This window comes from Talpa occidentalis, unplaced genomic scaffold, assembly GCF_014898055.3.
Source record: "Talpa occidentalis isolate TD23 unplaced genomic scaffold, MPIMG_talOcc4v2.1 talOcc4.4, whole genome shotgun sequence".
NCBI classification, from domain to species: Eukaryota; Metazoa; Chordata; class Mammalia; order Eulipotyphla; family Talpidae; genus Talpa; species Talpa occidentalis.
In genome coordinates this window covers 110,745,943-110,760,313 of record NW_023604295.1, presented here as the reverse complement: position 1 = coordinate 110,760,313, position 14,371 = coordinate 110,745,943, and the positions used below count along the sequence as shown (strand labels likewise).

The window sequence follows — 14,371 nt, the reverse complement described above, 5'->3', positions numbered from 1 at the left end:
TAGATGCTATAAATACCTGTTGGGTCCATGGGTAACTAGAAGGCATATACTATCAACCACTGCCTTCAATATATAGAACTTGTGGAAACTTACCCTTTCTTCCCCTTCCCTCTCCATTTCCTCTTTGTCCTTTAGAAATTGGGTTCAATATAGCCAGAAGGAAATCAAACCCACAATGATGGTATTATAGTCATTCTTGAATGGAAAAAATAACACAAAGATATTCACTCTCAAGCATATTTCTTTGGTGTGAAGACCTTGTCTTAACCTCAGTCAATATATTTTCTTCAACATAATAAATCATGGGGTGTCTTCTCATAAAAGCTGATCTCTGTCACAGCTCTGAAAGTTAATTCCATCTTGAGTTCCATAAATGGAGAGAGCTATTTCTGAAGTTCTATAATCATATTGCTTTAACATCTATAAATCTGAAAAGCTTTCCAACTTTCTTCAGTTGTTTAGATATTAGGTAAGCGGACCACTCCAAATGGTTAAATATAATTCTACCATACGCAAAAATGAAATGAAGAAAAAATGATATTCCCTTTTCAGCATAAAGAACAAATGATATCACATTAATGATGTCTATATTTTAATAATACTGTATTGCATATTTGAAAGTTGCTAAGAGAGTAGATCTTAAAAGTTCTTATCACAAGAAAAATAATTGTAACTATACATGGTGATGGATGTTAACTAGACTCATTGTGGAGATCATTTTTTTAATATATGCAAATATTGAATTATTATGTTGTTCACTTCAAAATCACATATTGTCACAAGTTAAATTTACCTCAGTGGAAAAAAAAAAAAGAAATAATGGCAACTTGGAACAGCATAAGAGCAAAAAGATATGCAAAGTTGGTAACAGAGCAAGTGATAAAGCCAGAAACTCCATTAAAATCAACTTGTAGTTTTGTTAAGTGTTTGGTTTGATTTTGGTAAAATGTGAGGGCAGGAGAACTCAAATACTGTCATAGGCACTTTCACAATGCAGTCAAAATAACTGGGGTTAGAAGCTGAGTAGAGAGCAGTGCTTGTAAGTTCCCCCTGCATCCCCAATGACATTTGTGAACCTAAGGCAGGAAATTCTGACAGTTTTGCTGATCTGGAAAAATCCAAAAGCATTTCACTCAAAAGGCAGCCTTAGCTTGCCTCCTCCATTGTCATGTGGTCATGGAGAGTCAACAGATTTTGCAGGTCAGTGAGAGAAGCGGTTGGAGTGGGAAGTGTCAGTTCCCGAGGAACTGCAGTGCCAATTTAGTATCAAATGCAGGACTTATAGTCACAACTTTCCTTCTAAGATATAGTCTAAGCAGTAGTTTAAACATAATATACTTTGGGGAATAAAACTAAATTACTAACATTTTTCATATAGGAAAGTCTCACATGTCCTAGATTAGGAGTTCATGAAAAAAATATCTGGTCCCAATTTATATATAGAAATGAATCATCTCTGCAAACCTGATTTCTTAATAACAACCATAATATTTACTGCCACAAAGGAAGATAAGCAAAGTCTTCTAACTGCACTGTCATCATTTTTTTTAAAGATTTATTTATTTATACATACAAGAGCTGGGGTACAGGCTAGAGATGCAGGGGGTGAGAGGATCCACCAGAGACAGAGTGGGGAACAGAACAGGCAGACTGACTGAAATACACTGCTGAGGGGAGCAGTGGGCATGACAGGAGAGGTCTGCTGAGCCATGTGGATTGCTCCCTGGCCGGGGATCAAACTCCTGCTGCAGAGGCTATGGATAGCTTCATAGTGTGGTGCTTAACCCCTTGCACGACCAGAGAGGCCCCTGCACTGTCATCATTCTGTCCCAAGAACCCAGCTTCTTGTAGTGTGCCATAAATATTTGCAGAATGTATGTCTGAATGACATGATGGACCGAATGAATGGATGAATGAATAATCAGAGCTGTCAGAGAGAACTCAGTTAACATTTGTTCCCAGGTCTATCTTTTAAACTTTTTCTAGTATTAAAATGATCATTTGTCAAATAATTTTATAATGATAACACAAAAGCTAACACTTACGTAGCACATTTACATATCTAATTTTAAATGCTATAAAGCATTGACCTCAGTTTTCTGGCTGTATTTCATTTTCTCATTGTTCGCCGGGGGTCAATCAACAAGTAATCACTACCTTTAGCTTCATATGAGTACAGGCCCTTGTGTGACCAGTGTCCTCCTCAGCTCTCAGCAGACAGTCATTATGAACACAGATAACTGGGTTAAAAAACCTTGGTCAGTTATATATAAATGCAGAACTTCGAATTAGGACTTATGATAGAATTCCTTGTAGTCGTTAGGGTAAGTAAACACATTAACCGTTCAGTATACATGCTGATCTAATTTTAATATAGAAAGAAAGAAACTTCCCTTCTGCTGTGCCATTTCATTTTGCAGCTCTTAATCTTGGGGCATGTTATAATTCTCCAGAATAACACTTAATTTTTCAGCTATAATGTTGTATCAGACAAATTTCAGGCTAATTATTTGGCATTGCAAAATCATATTTTGTTCTCTAATAGCTTTGTAACATACTTTTTCATGAGCACATCAGTGATTTTCAAAGATTAAAAATGATGACAAAAGACAATACTTATCTGGCTGGGTTGCCTGGGCTCATTGCTATAAGGGGCTGAGACTGCTTTGGGAAAATCATCTTCTGCCCTGCTGCTCTGATTCTGGGTTCTCCTGCTAATTAAGTGGCCATGATATCTTCTTTCTTGCTTGCTTTTTAAAAGCAAAGTTTATTATTTTTTTATTATGGCAAATGGAGAGAACATAAAATAGTAAATATAAGAATTAAAAGTCCACTCTCTCTCATCCTGCCCCCAGTCACCCATATTGTCGATATTTATTGAGTACCTGCTACGTATCAGGCACTGCTTTAGGCACTGATATGCTCATGAGTGTCTAAGTACTTATTTCAACTGAAATGAATAGGACTAATATGTAAAATATCCTTTAATGAAAGTATGACTGGGTAAGATATGTCTTTAGTTCTCTGGCCTTTTATTTTCTGCCTTAGTCTTTAGCAACTCACTTCCTTTCCTGCTTTTCAGAATTTCCCTTCCAGCACATTTGGACCCTGGAGTCTGCATGCTGTCACAAAACTTGTTTTCAGGAAAGGTTCTGATAAGAGTTCATGACAAGCTAGAAATGATACTCGGTGTTGATAGCAGCCTGGAATTCTTAGGCTTCTTGAGCATTATGAAGGCAGTTTTTAAATCGAAAGACAAAAGAGACGCTATGTTTACCTCTGATAATGCTACTTGAACTAAACAAAACAGAAGACTTGCTTGGAATTTCTATTCTTTTTGATGTATAAAAGGAGGAGACATTATTATACAACTACAGTTTGGTAAATGAAATCTTTGAAGATAATGTGATCAAGTGGTAAAAATAAAAACTCATTCTCTTTATTGGTGAAATTTCCAGCTCAGAACTGAAGGCGGATATAAGGGAGTCTGTTAGTCAGGTTCCTACTGCTGCTGATGGTTGGTATAGGCCTGGCCCAAACATTTCCTTTTTTCTAGAGCAATGCAAAGAGGGGAGAGCAAGCTGAGTGTAGCGAGGGGAACTGTCACTTTCTTCTCTGGACACTGTACCCAATCCTCTGACAACATGGAAATTGGTCCAGCTTGTTTCATGGATACCACCGTGTTGGGCGAGTCAGGAAGGATGCCCATCATCTTGCTCGAAAACCTTCTGCACTTTGGGAATTGGAGTCTTGAGTTGCTTAGAGATCAAAGAGATCAAAAATTCCTTCAGATTTTGAATAGCAACATTTTGCTCTAAAGAGATTTGTCTTTGAGTCTTCTCTGGCCTGTTATTAATTTGCAACCCAAATGAGTGGGTTAAAAATGTCTTTTGGTCACATACCAACAAGTGGTCATCAGAACACTGGTGACATTCAACCATAGAGGAAAAAAAAAACATTAACAAGCCAGGGAAGGGGGGGTTCAAAGTGACATTGGTGGCAAAAGGGACTTCCGCAGTGAAGCATGTATCTCAGGCGAGGGTAGCGCACAATGACCGAACTGTGACCGGCTGACATTTCATCAGTGAGTCGCTGCTGAAGTATTTGGAGAGGATGCATTGATCCCACTCTCCTGGAAACCCCCATAAGCTCTCATAAAATGCCTGCTTTCATTTAGTTTTTGTTAAAACAACTAAAATTCCCTTCTCATAATTGTTGGGACATCTCAACAACACAATCCTTTCTTTCCCAGCTTGCAACTCAAACATACATTGTTGCGTTTATTTCTTGTGGGTTTCCCAGCCTCATACCAATGTAAACAATTTTTCACATTGAAGGCATTCCCAGGACTCCCTGAGGGTGGCAGTATTGTTTGTGAGCCAATGACTAGTACAAGAAATTAGAAACCTGCTAGGGAAATGACTTAAGGGGTATGGTTTTACACTAGCAAATGAGCAAGGTGAAAATTGAGGGATGAGGATTAATTTGAGCACGCAATAAAACAAGTGCCCCCCCAAACCATTCACTGCAATGTGCTTATGAAGTGCAAAAATAAAAGATAAAACTGAAAGTGCTCATGTCAACAGAAATATATGGATAAAAGAGGCAATGCAAATATGATTCCCAATAGGTTCAATTTCAGATAGTTACTTAATACAAGCTTACTACTCACAATGCTCCAGGGTCTATGATTTATCCACAGACAGACAGCTAGTCGGGCAAATTTAGATGAAATTAATTCCCCAGGAATTTTCTAAGAGGATACAGGTTGCTGTTGCTCTCATCCAACTTAAATTTCCAAGAATTTGCAATCAGTGTTACTTATTAATAAACACACTTCTATCCTTTGACCTGTCATTTAGTCATATAGCAAGACCGTTCTAACAATCTATTTCATACCTACACATATATAAATAAAACTTCTCAGAATGAGCCAAAGTGGAACTGAAATGCTAGAATTCAGTGAAACTCACTGGTAATTTTAAATGGGAAAAAAATCATTAAAATCAATCACTTCCTGTAACTATGATGTCTGTGATGGTGGTTGTGCATAGCTAGTGATGACATCATAATCTCACCTAGGAACTTGGTAAATGATTGATGTTAGACTTCAAGTAGAAATCTCAATGGGACACACTGATAGAGCTGAGAAGGCAAAGCGGCAGTTTAGTTTCTACAAACGGGACAGCGATGTGTGGAAAACCCCTGCCTGGGTATGGAAAGCTGGGAATATTCAGGTCTTTCCAGAAGATGTCAGACTGAGAGAATTCCCAGACTTCAAACTGAGTCACTTCTACCTTTTGTTATGTATGGTCACTGGGGTTTTCCAGATCGTTAGAACTCTGAGAGAAAGAACACACAGGCAATTCTACTTGTATTTAAGCATGAAGTGGAGTAACTTTTGCACTTTGTATTGCTTGATATAGTAGTGAGTTGCCTGATATTATGTAACACTGAATCACTCAAGAGCTCTCCTACCAGGGGGCCACTAGTATTAATTTAGGGAGTTTTCTGGAAAGAAATACATTTATATATTCAAGTTAATAATAAATTTACTAAGTGATTTACTCAATACCAGGCACTAATATAGGTGCTTTACATGTATCATCTCTTGCAATCCTCACAACATCCTATGACAGTTTTTATTTGTTAGGCAATGAGATTGAAGTTCAAAGACACTCAGCTTACCCACAGTCATGCCTCATAAATGGCAAAGATGAGATTCATTTTGTATGCTCTCCTCTTGGAGGTGAGAGCAAGTAAATTTGTAAAATCATTGAATGGGTTTGTGAATCTACTACTATACATGTTCTTTATCTTGTGATTTTAGTTGGTAAAGAGAAGTCATTTAACTGGTTATATGACTTCAGAAGAAATTCACTTACTTTGTAAATGCATCCTGTTGTCCAAAAGGGATCAGGTAGTAAGACTGTTGATGGATTGCCCTGAGTCAAATTATAAATGGAAAAGCAATAGCATCTTTTTTACCTTAGAGAACAGTGTAGGAAGGTCTTCACATAGAGATGATCAATTGATGTAATGGCTGTCACTCAGCAACTCAACTTCCCACCAACGAACCCATCACCCAAAGCTGTCCCTGTTCAGTGCCAGAGTTACTTCTTCTTCCATTACTAGAGCCTCTACACTCCCTAGCAGAGTTCCCTCAATCAGATTTCTGTTTTTTTCCCCAAATGAGGATGGAATATGCACATTTGTCTAACCAGGGACCACATAGAAATGAGAAAATACCTGCCAACCACCTGATATGTAAACAAGAAAAGACCTTGCTACTCTTTTTTTTTTTTTTTTTTTTAAATTTTTTTTTTTTAATAGAGGCATGTTTTATTTATTTATTTATTTATTCATTTGTTTGTTTTTTTTTTGTTTATACATGCACTGGGTACAGTCAGAAGCACGGGAGGGTGAGAGAATTCACCAGAGCCAGAGCGGGGAGCAGAGCAGGCAGAAGGACCGAAGTACACTGCTGAGGGGAGCAGCGGGCGGCAGGAGAGGTCTGCGCACCATGTGGGACCCTCCTCTGGTGGCTGGGGAGCAGCCGGGGATCGAACCGGTGCTACAGAGGCTGCTGGCAGCTTCGCAACCCAGCGCTCAACCGCTGCGCCACCGGGGAGGCCCACTACTCTTTTTTTTTTTAAAGATTTATTTATACAAGCACTGGGGTACATTCAGAAGCAGGGGAGGGTGAGAGAATTCACCAGAGCCAGAGTGGAGTGCAGAATAGGCAGACTGACGAGGCACACTGCTGAGAGGAGCAGCAGGCAACAGGAGAGGTCTGCAAGCCAGGTGGGACCCTCGCCTCGTGGCTGGGGACCAAACCAGTGCTGCAGAGGCTGCTGGCAGCTTCGCAACCCAGCACTCAACTGCTGCGCCACCGGGGAGGCCCAGACCTTGTAACTCTTAAAGAGATAATCTTTAGGTCAACTGAAGTTAAGTCCCACGCAGTTTAGTAGATTGTACTTCCTGAGTATTCTCATCTCTGTGATATCCAGTGACCACTGGCCTGCCAATAATATTCAAGGGTCAATTCTGTAATCAATGATGGTGCTATCCCATTAGAGACTTCAACTGCCACTGGACACTCCAACTGATATTTTTTAAACTTAGATTTAGTTATTCTACAGTAACTGAAATTGGGGGACTCTCACTTAAAATCATTGTTAAGTCTAGGCATGGAATATGCAATTGCAAGCACCCGAGTCAGGAAGAAGGGATGGTGGGATCAGATTTTAGTGGAGCTTTAGATAGTAGGGACAGTCTGGAACAGGCCTTTGCTATTGCAACCACTTTGACATCACAAATATGTGCAGGCTTAGCAGGAAGCTAATATTATAAATATAATCAAAGAACAAAAGGCCCAAATTGGCAGTTAGCAATGTAATACGTGTATAGGAAACACCTGGGAAATTTGTTACAAATCCAAATTGAGTGGCACCTTTTGAGTTGGGGACTTAATCCCTTACCACACAGGCAGAAATTAGAGGACTGGGTCACAATTTAAATGGAGCTGCGGTTCTGAAAATATAGACCTCAGACCAACATTATGGGTATCACCTGGGACCTTATTAGAATGAGAAATTCTTAAGTCCTAATCCCAGACCTACTTCCAGAAACTGGAGATTGGGCCCAGCAAGTTGTTTTTGACACGTCTTCTGGGTGATTCTGGTACATGCTAATGTTTGGGAATCACTGGAATAGAGTTCCTTATAGGCCTATAATGATACAAAGAAGCTGTTGAATCAGAAATATGTGGGAATGGGGCTCTGAGATCTGTGATTTTACTATGCTGTGCCAATGATTCTGTTGTACACTGGTTTGAGAACAATTGATCCAGAAGAACAAACTCTTTTTCCCCTGTCTTTTGCCAAGGAACTTCCTATTATCTCCAGGGCTGAGAATTAGGATTATTCCTCTGGTTACTGAAAGCATGCTTACTTGCACAAAGAACAGGATAGTAACAGAATCCTGTATATCCATTACAAACTTGGTGTAGATATACCTACATATGTGTATGTAAACATCTGAAGTAATGATCAACCTCTGCCCAAAAGATTATTCTACTATACCTAAAAAATAGTTCTTCCTTTACATTATTACAAATATGAAATTTTATATTAGAGATATATTTGGGTTAATAACTATCTTTTTGGGCCTTCCTGTTGGCACAAGGTGATTAAGCACTGTGCTATGAAGCAATCCGCAGCCTCTGCAGCACAAGTTTGATCCCCAGCCAGGAAGCAACCCACATGGCTCAGCAGACCTCTCCTGACTCTCCTGCTGCTCCCCTTAGCAGTGTATTTCAGTCAGTCTGCCTGTTCTGCTCCCCACTCTGTCTCTGGTGAATCCTCTCACCCCCCTGCGTCTCTGGTCTCTGGCCTGTACCCCAGCTTTTGTATGCATAAATAAATAAATCTTTAAAAAGGGCCTTTCCTGGTGGTGCAGTACAGTGGTTGAGCACTGGGCTGCGAGGCTGCCCGCAGCCTCTGCAGCGCCGGTTTGTTCCCTGGCCACCGGCGAGGGTCCCACACAAAACCAAAAAACCAAAAAACCAAACAAAAACCAAACAAAAAAAAAAGTATCTTTTCAAGATCAGATATGAAAGTAAACAGATTAACTTTAGAATTTTTAGTGCTCACCATTCTTACACATTTCTTGTGATGATGCCTGTTAAACATTCCAGCACTTTTTCTGTCTGTAACATTCTTACAAGTAAATTACTCCCAAATACCAAGGTAAGGACTGCCTACCACCTTTGTACAGAAATTGACCACCAAGATGAGGTCCACACTGCCACTCATTGACTCCAGTAAGATTCTTTTGGAAGACAACAGCCCATTGTTATAACTCTGAGTTGAATAAACAGGCATGTCTTGTGGTGTTAACTTTTCAAGAACCTCGGGGTACAGTATTACAAACTACCAGTGCTCTGTACCTCCAGTCTTGCTGAGTGGGGCTGTGGCATGTCTCTGTGGACCTAACTTGGTATATTTTGACAGAGCAAGCCATCTTGCTCTTAAGCATCTGAGATGTTTGGGCCAAGTGTAGCTGCTGGACTGTAGCCAGACAGCAAAAAGATTCAACCCATATCCCAAGCACCTTGCTCTCTGCAGGAACGTGAGGGGAGTATGCTTTATCTCTCCAGAATTGACACTGATATTCCAGTCAAGCAAAAAATCATGGGGTTTCTCGTGAAATCCAAGGGTCAATTCTTGGTCTGGCAGGCCCAGAAGCTTGCTTAAGCCAAGGGCATGCCTGTGAATGAAATTTGCAGGTAGAGCAGCCATTCCTGGGGGAGGCATAGACCACTTTCAATAAATCATGTACAGAGGACATTCTAGAGCCTGCTGCTGCTTTTTATAATCTACGCTCTTCCCATTCCATGTTCTCCTCTGACAGGAAACTAAGACCCCTGTCTTAGCAATATCCATGCTAAACACTGAACCCCAGAACTCTACCACTAGCACTGCCCCCGTCCCTTTTAGGGGACCCCTCTCCTAGTCCATTGCACAACCTACTAGCAGATGTTTTCTTATCAGGAAGCAGTGGAGGTACATCTGTGAGACATTAGTGATACTTGTGTTCCTTCCAAATGTATAATCAACCTCTCTATGCTCTGAAGAGTTCCCTATAAATGAATATCTCCCAACCATTTGCGTTTGCTACCTTCTTTTGCTGCTCCCTCATCTTCTGGAGTAGCATCAGGATGGACAGACCTTAATAAAGCCGGTGCATTAGGTTCCCACCAACTTATATGAATTAAGGGGAATGATGGGGAAAAAGTGACCTTCCTGAAGCACAAACACTGATAACAGTGCTCTCCAGCTTGCGTTGTGCTCTTACAGCTTTCTGGGCACAAAGATCCTTATCTATTTGGATATATTAAAGCATTACTTGAACAAATATTGAAGCTTGCACAGCAGTCTCTCTGGGAAAACCCCAAGGAATGTGAATTTGGGAGTTCATAAACACGACATTGTGTACAGGAAGGGCAATTTCTTGAGATAAGATGTCAGTGATTTCACTGTGAGACTCGGCCTCCTTCTTTATGTCATTAGACTTCACCAAGCTGTGTCCATCATCTACAGCTGTAGGGTTTGATGTGGTTGTAGGGTGTTTCCAAAGGTGAGTCTCTGCAGGAAAAATCTCTATCCTGAACATTTCGGTCCTTTTAAATGCATATAATATTTCCATCCAAACGACAGAGAAGTTATATTAAAAACTACTATTGAAATCAATTTTGGGTATTGGGTGAGTCTTCCAAGCTCTTCTCCCTTTATGCTGTCTGCTCACTGTCATCTTCTGCTCATTGCCTCCTCTGCTTTCTCCTCCCATTTTGGTTCTGAATCTTGGTTTCTATTTTTCTTTTGGCTACTTGAATTTGATTCTCTGGGGTTTTTTTGTTTTGTTTTTGTAGTGCCAAAATATTCTGAATTGAACATTGATTTCCTTTTGGGACAAGACTTCAAAATTTCCTTATCTGTTCTACATGTTGAAACTATGTAGGGAGCAAGGGCTGTTTAGTGTTTTCATTTTCAGGCCCTTCAAATACACAGGGCAGAGTCATGAGTGTGGAGCAGGAGATTCCCAAGGAAAATCACTGCCACCTGCTGGCTCCCAAATTCCGTTGACTTGTCTCACCCCATCTTCCTACTTCTGACTGCTTTGCTGTCCCTTGCTTGTTGGCTTTCTGGTTCTCTCTGATTACTTTGGCTTTGTGCCTTGGCTCCACCACCTCCTTCCTTTAAAAAAATTGCAACCTTGGACTTTGAAAACTTTAAAAAACTTTCTGTGCTGGCTCTGATAGTGATCATCCTTGAGATTATTTTGCCTTGGCTCTGGGCCTCACTCAGCACTGGCCTATCCCAGCCCCACTGGTTTCATCGACATTTGTCCACTTTAAGAGTAAAATAGTGCTGATCCCTTTTCTGTAAGTTTAGCTTTCAAGTAATTGAAGGCAATGACCTTCCTGAACCTACTCTTTTCCTGGTAACCAACTCCAGTTCATTTGTTCCTTGTATGAACTAATCATTAAGTCTCTTGACTATGCTGAACCTTCTCTACTGGATTCGCTGTAGTTTGTCCATACCCATCCTTAGCGTGGTTCTCAGAACAAAACAAATCAGCATAGACTTGAGGGTAAAATGAAACCCTTTGTTTCATGTACTAATATATTTCATTAACAGAATGTAAATTCAAATTTGAAATTCTGGCATCTTTCTCACATTAACATTAATGTTTAACATTTGGTTAGTGAAAAGCCAGAAGCTTTGCTGTACTGCTGTTTGGACATACTTCGCTCTCTTCTTTTTTTTTTTTTTTTTTTTTGAGAAATGTCTTTAAACTCTTTATGCTAAAGAAAAAAAAAAGACAAAAACAACTTGATACTAAGGACTGTTAAAATATAAATGAGGCATAGCAACAATTTTAAGAGTTTATTTGAGCAAAGCTGTATTTGAATCAGGCAGTATGTGATCTAGTGGATAGAAAGGAGTTTTGAGGGTCTGTGAAAATGAAAGACTTCATAGGCAGAAGAGAACAGGTGCAAGGAAGTTAAAAAATGTGGCTTGGTTACTGCAAAGTTTACTTTCAGTTAGAGGATTATAGGGGCCTACCAGGCAGATTACCTAACTGGTTCTGATCAGGTTATTTCTTTTTTTTTTTTCTTTTTAAAGATTTATTTATTTACGTATACAAGAACCAGGGTACAGGGCAGAGGTGTGGGGGGTGAGAGGATTCACCAGAGACAGAGTGGGAAGCAGAACAGGCAGGTTGACTGAAGTACACTGCTGAGGGGAGCAGTGGGTGAGACAGGAGAGGTCTGCTGCGCCATGTGGGTAGCTCCCTGGCCAGGGATCAAACTCATGCTGCAGAGGCTGCGGATAGCTTCATAGGTTGCATCTTAAACCCCTTGCACCACCAGGGAGGCCCTGATCACATTATTTCTAATGGACTGCTGAAGCTGTAAGTTGGTTTGGTGACTTGGGGCTTAGCATAACTAGCTCCATTTTTGGTTTGTTGTCTTGTTTTTAACAATGCAATATAATGCTTTTTAGATTATGCTCCAATTAAACCTGGAGTTCTCCATGCTACTAAACTTAATCCATATGATTTCATCAATTTACAGAATAAGTTAAAATAATACTCTTATAAAAGTTTAACTCATATTTTTTCCTAACATATTTACGTCTGATGCCATCTGTCAAATAGTGCTCAATTGACCAAGTAAAATAGTTAAGTTTTACTCTTTTCAAAAAGCAGCTTGACTTACAGGTGCTTCCCCAAGACAATTTTAAGAATCTGCCGTTTGATGTCCGAGGTCTCCCTCCTCTTTTCATATAGTTCATGCATCTAATCAAAATACCATTTGTTATTGATTAAACTGCTGAAAAGACCTCCCCAATGCAGACAAAATGCATTAATTTATATTCTTTTGGTGATGTCAGTCAGAGTTTACCCTCCTTGTCTCTCTCTAGACATTTCTATTCCTTATAAGGATATCATGAGAGACCTTGTCAAAGGATTTCCTGAAATTCAGATTCATCTGAAGCACTTATATCATCAGCCAATTCAGAAAAGAATGTGTGTGTGTACGTGTGAAACCAGTTGGGCACAATTTGTGCTTGATGTGTCTTCTGGTGTGTCCTAGTGTTCTCCATGTCCCCTTATGTGCTCGCAATTCAACCTATTAATATTCCATTCCAGAAACTTGCCTGGGTTTGATGTCAAGCTCACTAGTCTGTAAATGACAAGCTCCATCTGCATCCTTTTTCAGATAAGTGGGAACACATTTATCCAGTCTCCATAATTCCACAAAATGCTGCACATTCTTGAAGAATACTATACACGATATATATTTTTACAGTCAGGGAACTGAGCCATTTCAGAGATACAGGTGTTGCTTTATCATTCCTTACCAATCTATCAATATATATTGTAGCTTTTTCAGAATAAAAACCATGCTTGCTGACAAAGCAGACCAATGCAAATTGAGTCCCTTTCTTTTTCAACTGTTATCTGTTAACAATACCTCAGTAGCTCAGGCAGCTGATAAACACATTTCTTGTTACTTTATTTACTTTCAACATAACAAAAAATGTGCGTTTGCTCACTTGACATGCTTGATATTTCTCAGCTATTTGAGAATTTGATATATTTTAATGTTCTCAGATGCAAGTCAATTTATTCTTTTTCACTCTTTTTATGCTCTCTTCCCTCTACTCTGCTCTTTTACATGCGCATCCTGAAATGAATTTCTAGGGACTTCATTTTTCAAGAACATAAGCTCTTTAGCTATATCCTCTCTTTGTTTCTTATTGGAATCATTTGTAAGGTTGTTGGGACACCAATTTTGAAAGATTTCCCAACTCTCATGAATCATCTTCATGTTTGTCATCTCAGGCATGACCAAAGGAGGGAGACTTAGAAGCTCCTTCTGTATTCAACTTGGATTTTCAGATACATGAAAGTGAAGGTAATTAGGAAACATATTCTTTTACCCAAAAATGAAATATTAGTAGAAATGGACTTTACAGTTCTCCCACACATTAGTTAGTTGATTAAAAAGAACTAATGACATTAAAATTTAGTTTTTATGAAAACATAAAATTACCTGGTTTAAAGATTACCTGATTCCATAATACCAACCCCCACCCTCCCCAACCCTGTTTGCTGCCGGCAGCAATAACCTGGTCTCACCTGGGTCAGTTCTGCCCAGATTGAAAAGCAGTGGTAGCCCCTTTTCAGCAACTACTTGCCCAGTAGTGGGTGAATGGCTATTATTTTTCTGCTTCCATTTTTGATGTTGGGGAAATTTTCTCTGTCATTGGGGCTAGTTTTCTTGACTTTTTCTCTTTTCTGATTCCCACTCTAGTTTTTTACTGGAACTGCAGAAAGTCCCTCATTGTGGATTAATCACTGGGGCCATGCCACCCCTCATATAATTTCTGAAAGCTTCTTTCTGAGCTGAACATTCCTCCCACTATCTCTCACATTGTCACATTGACCCAAAGGATTGGCTGTTTTTTTTTTTTTTTTTACAAAAGACATGTGTATCTGCCAAAACTGTTTGTGGGCCATAGTTCTTCCTGCCCCATTGCAGGTTTTGGATATTACAATAATCTATATTTGTCTTTATTTCACTATGATCAAAGATGGTGAATGTTATAATATCAGCCTCCTTCAGACTCACTGAAGAGTTCTCAGAATGCATGAAGTTTCAGAAAGAGGGAAAACTTATTCAGCTGTGGGAATTGACATAAAATCAATTTTCTAAAGAAGTGTAAAAGAAATCAATGACTATATTCAAATTCAAGATCTTTGGCAGGATTTATAGTTTTTCACTACACCTTACTGA

General features: G+C 39.5%; 1 long non-coding RNA gene across 2 annotated transcripts in view; it reads left to right on the top strand.

Annotated features, from left to right (window-relative positions):
* The window catches only part of LOC129146772 (uncharacterized), a 133,928-nt gene that overhangs the window by 15,015 nt on the left and 104,542 nt on the right, over positions 1-14,371 (top strand). The gene's annotated exons all lie outside the window — the stretch shown is intronic.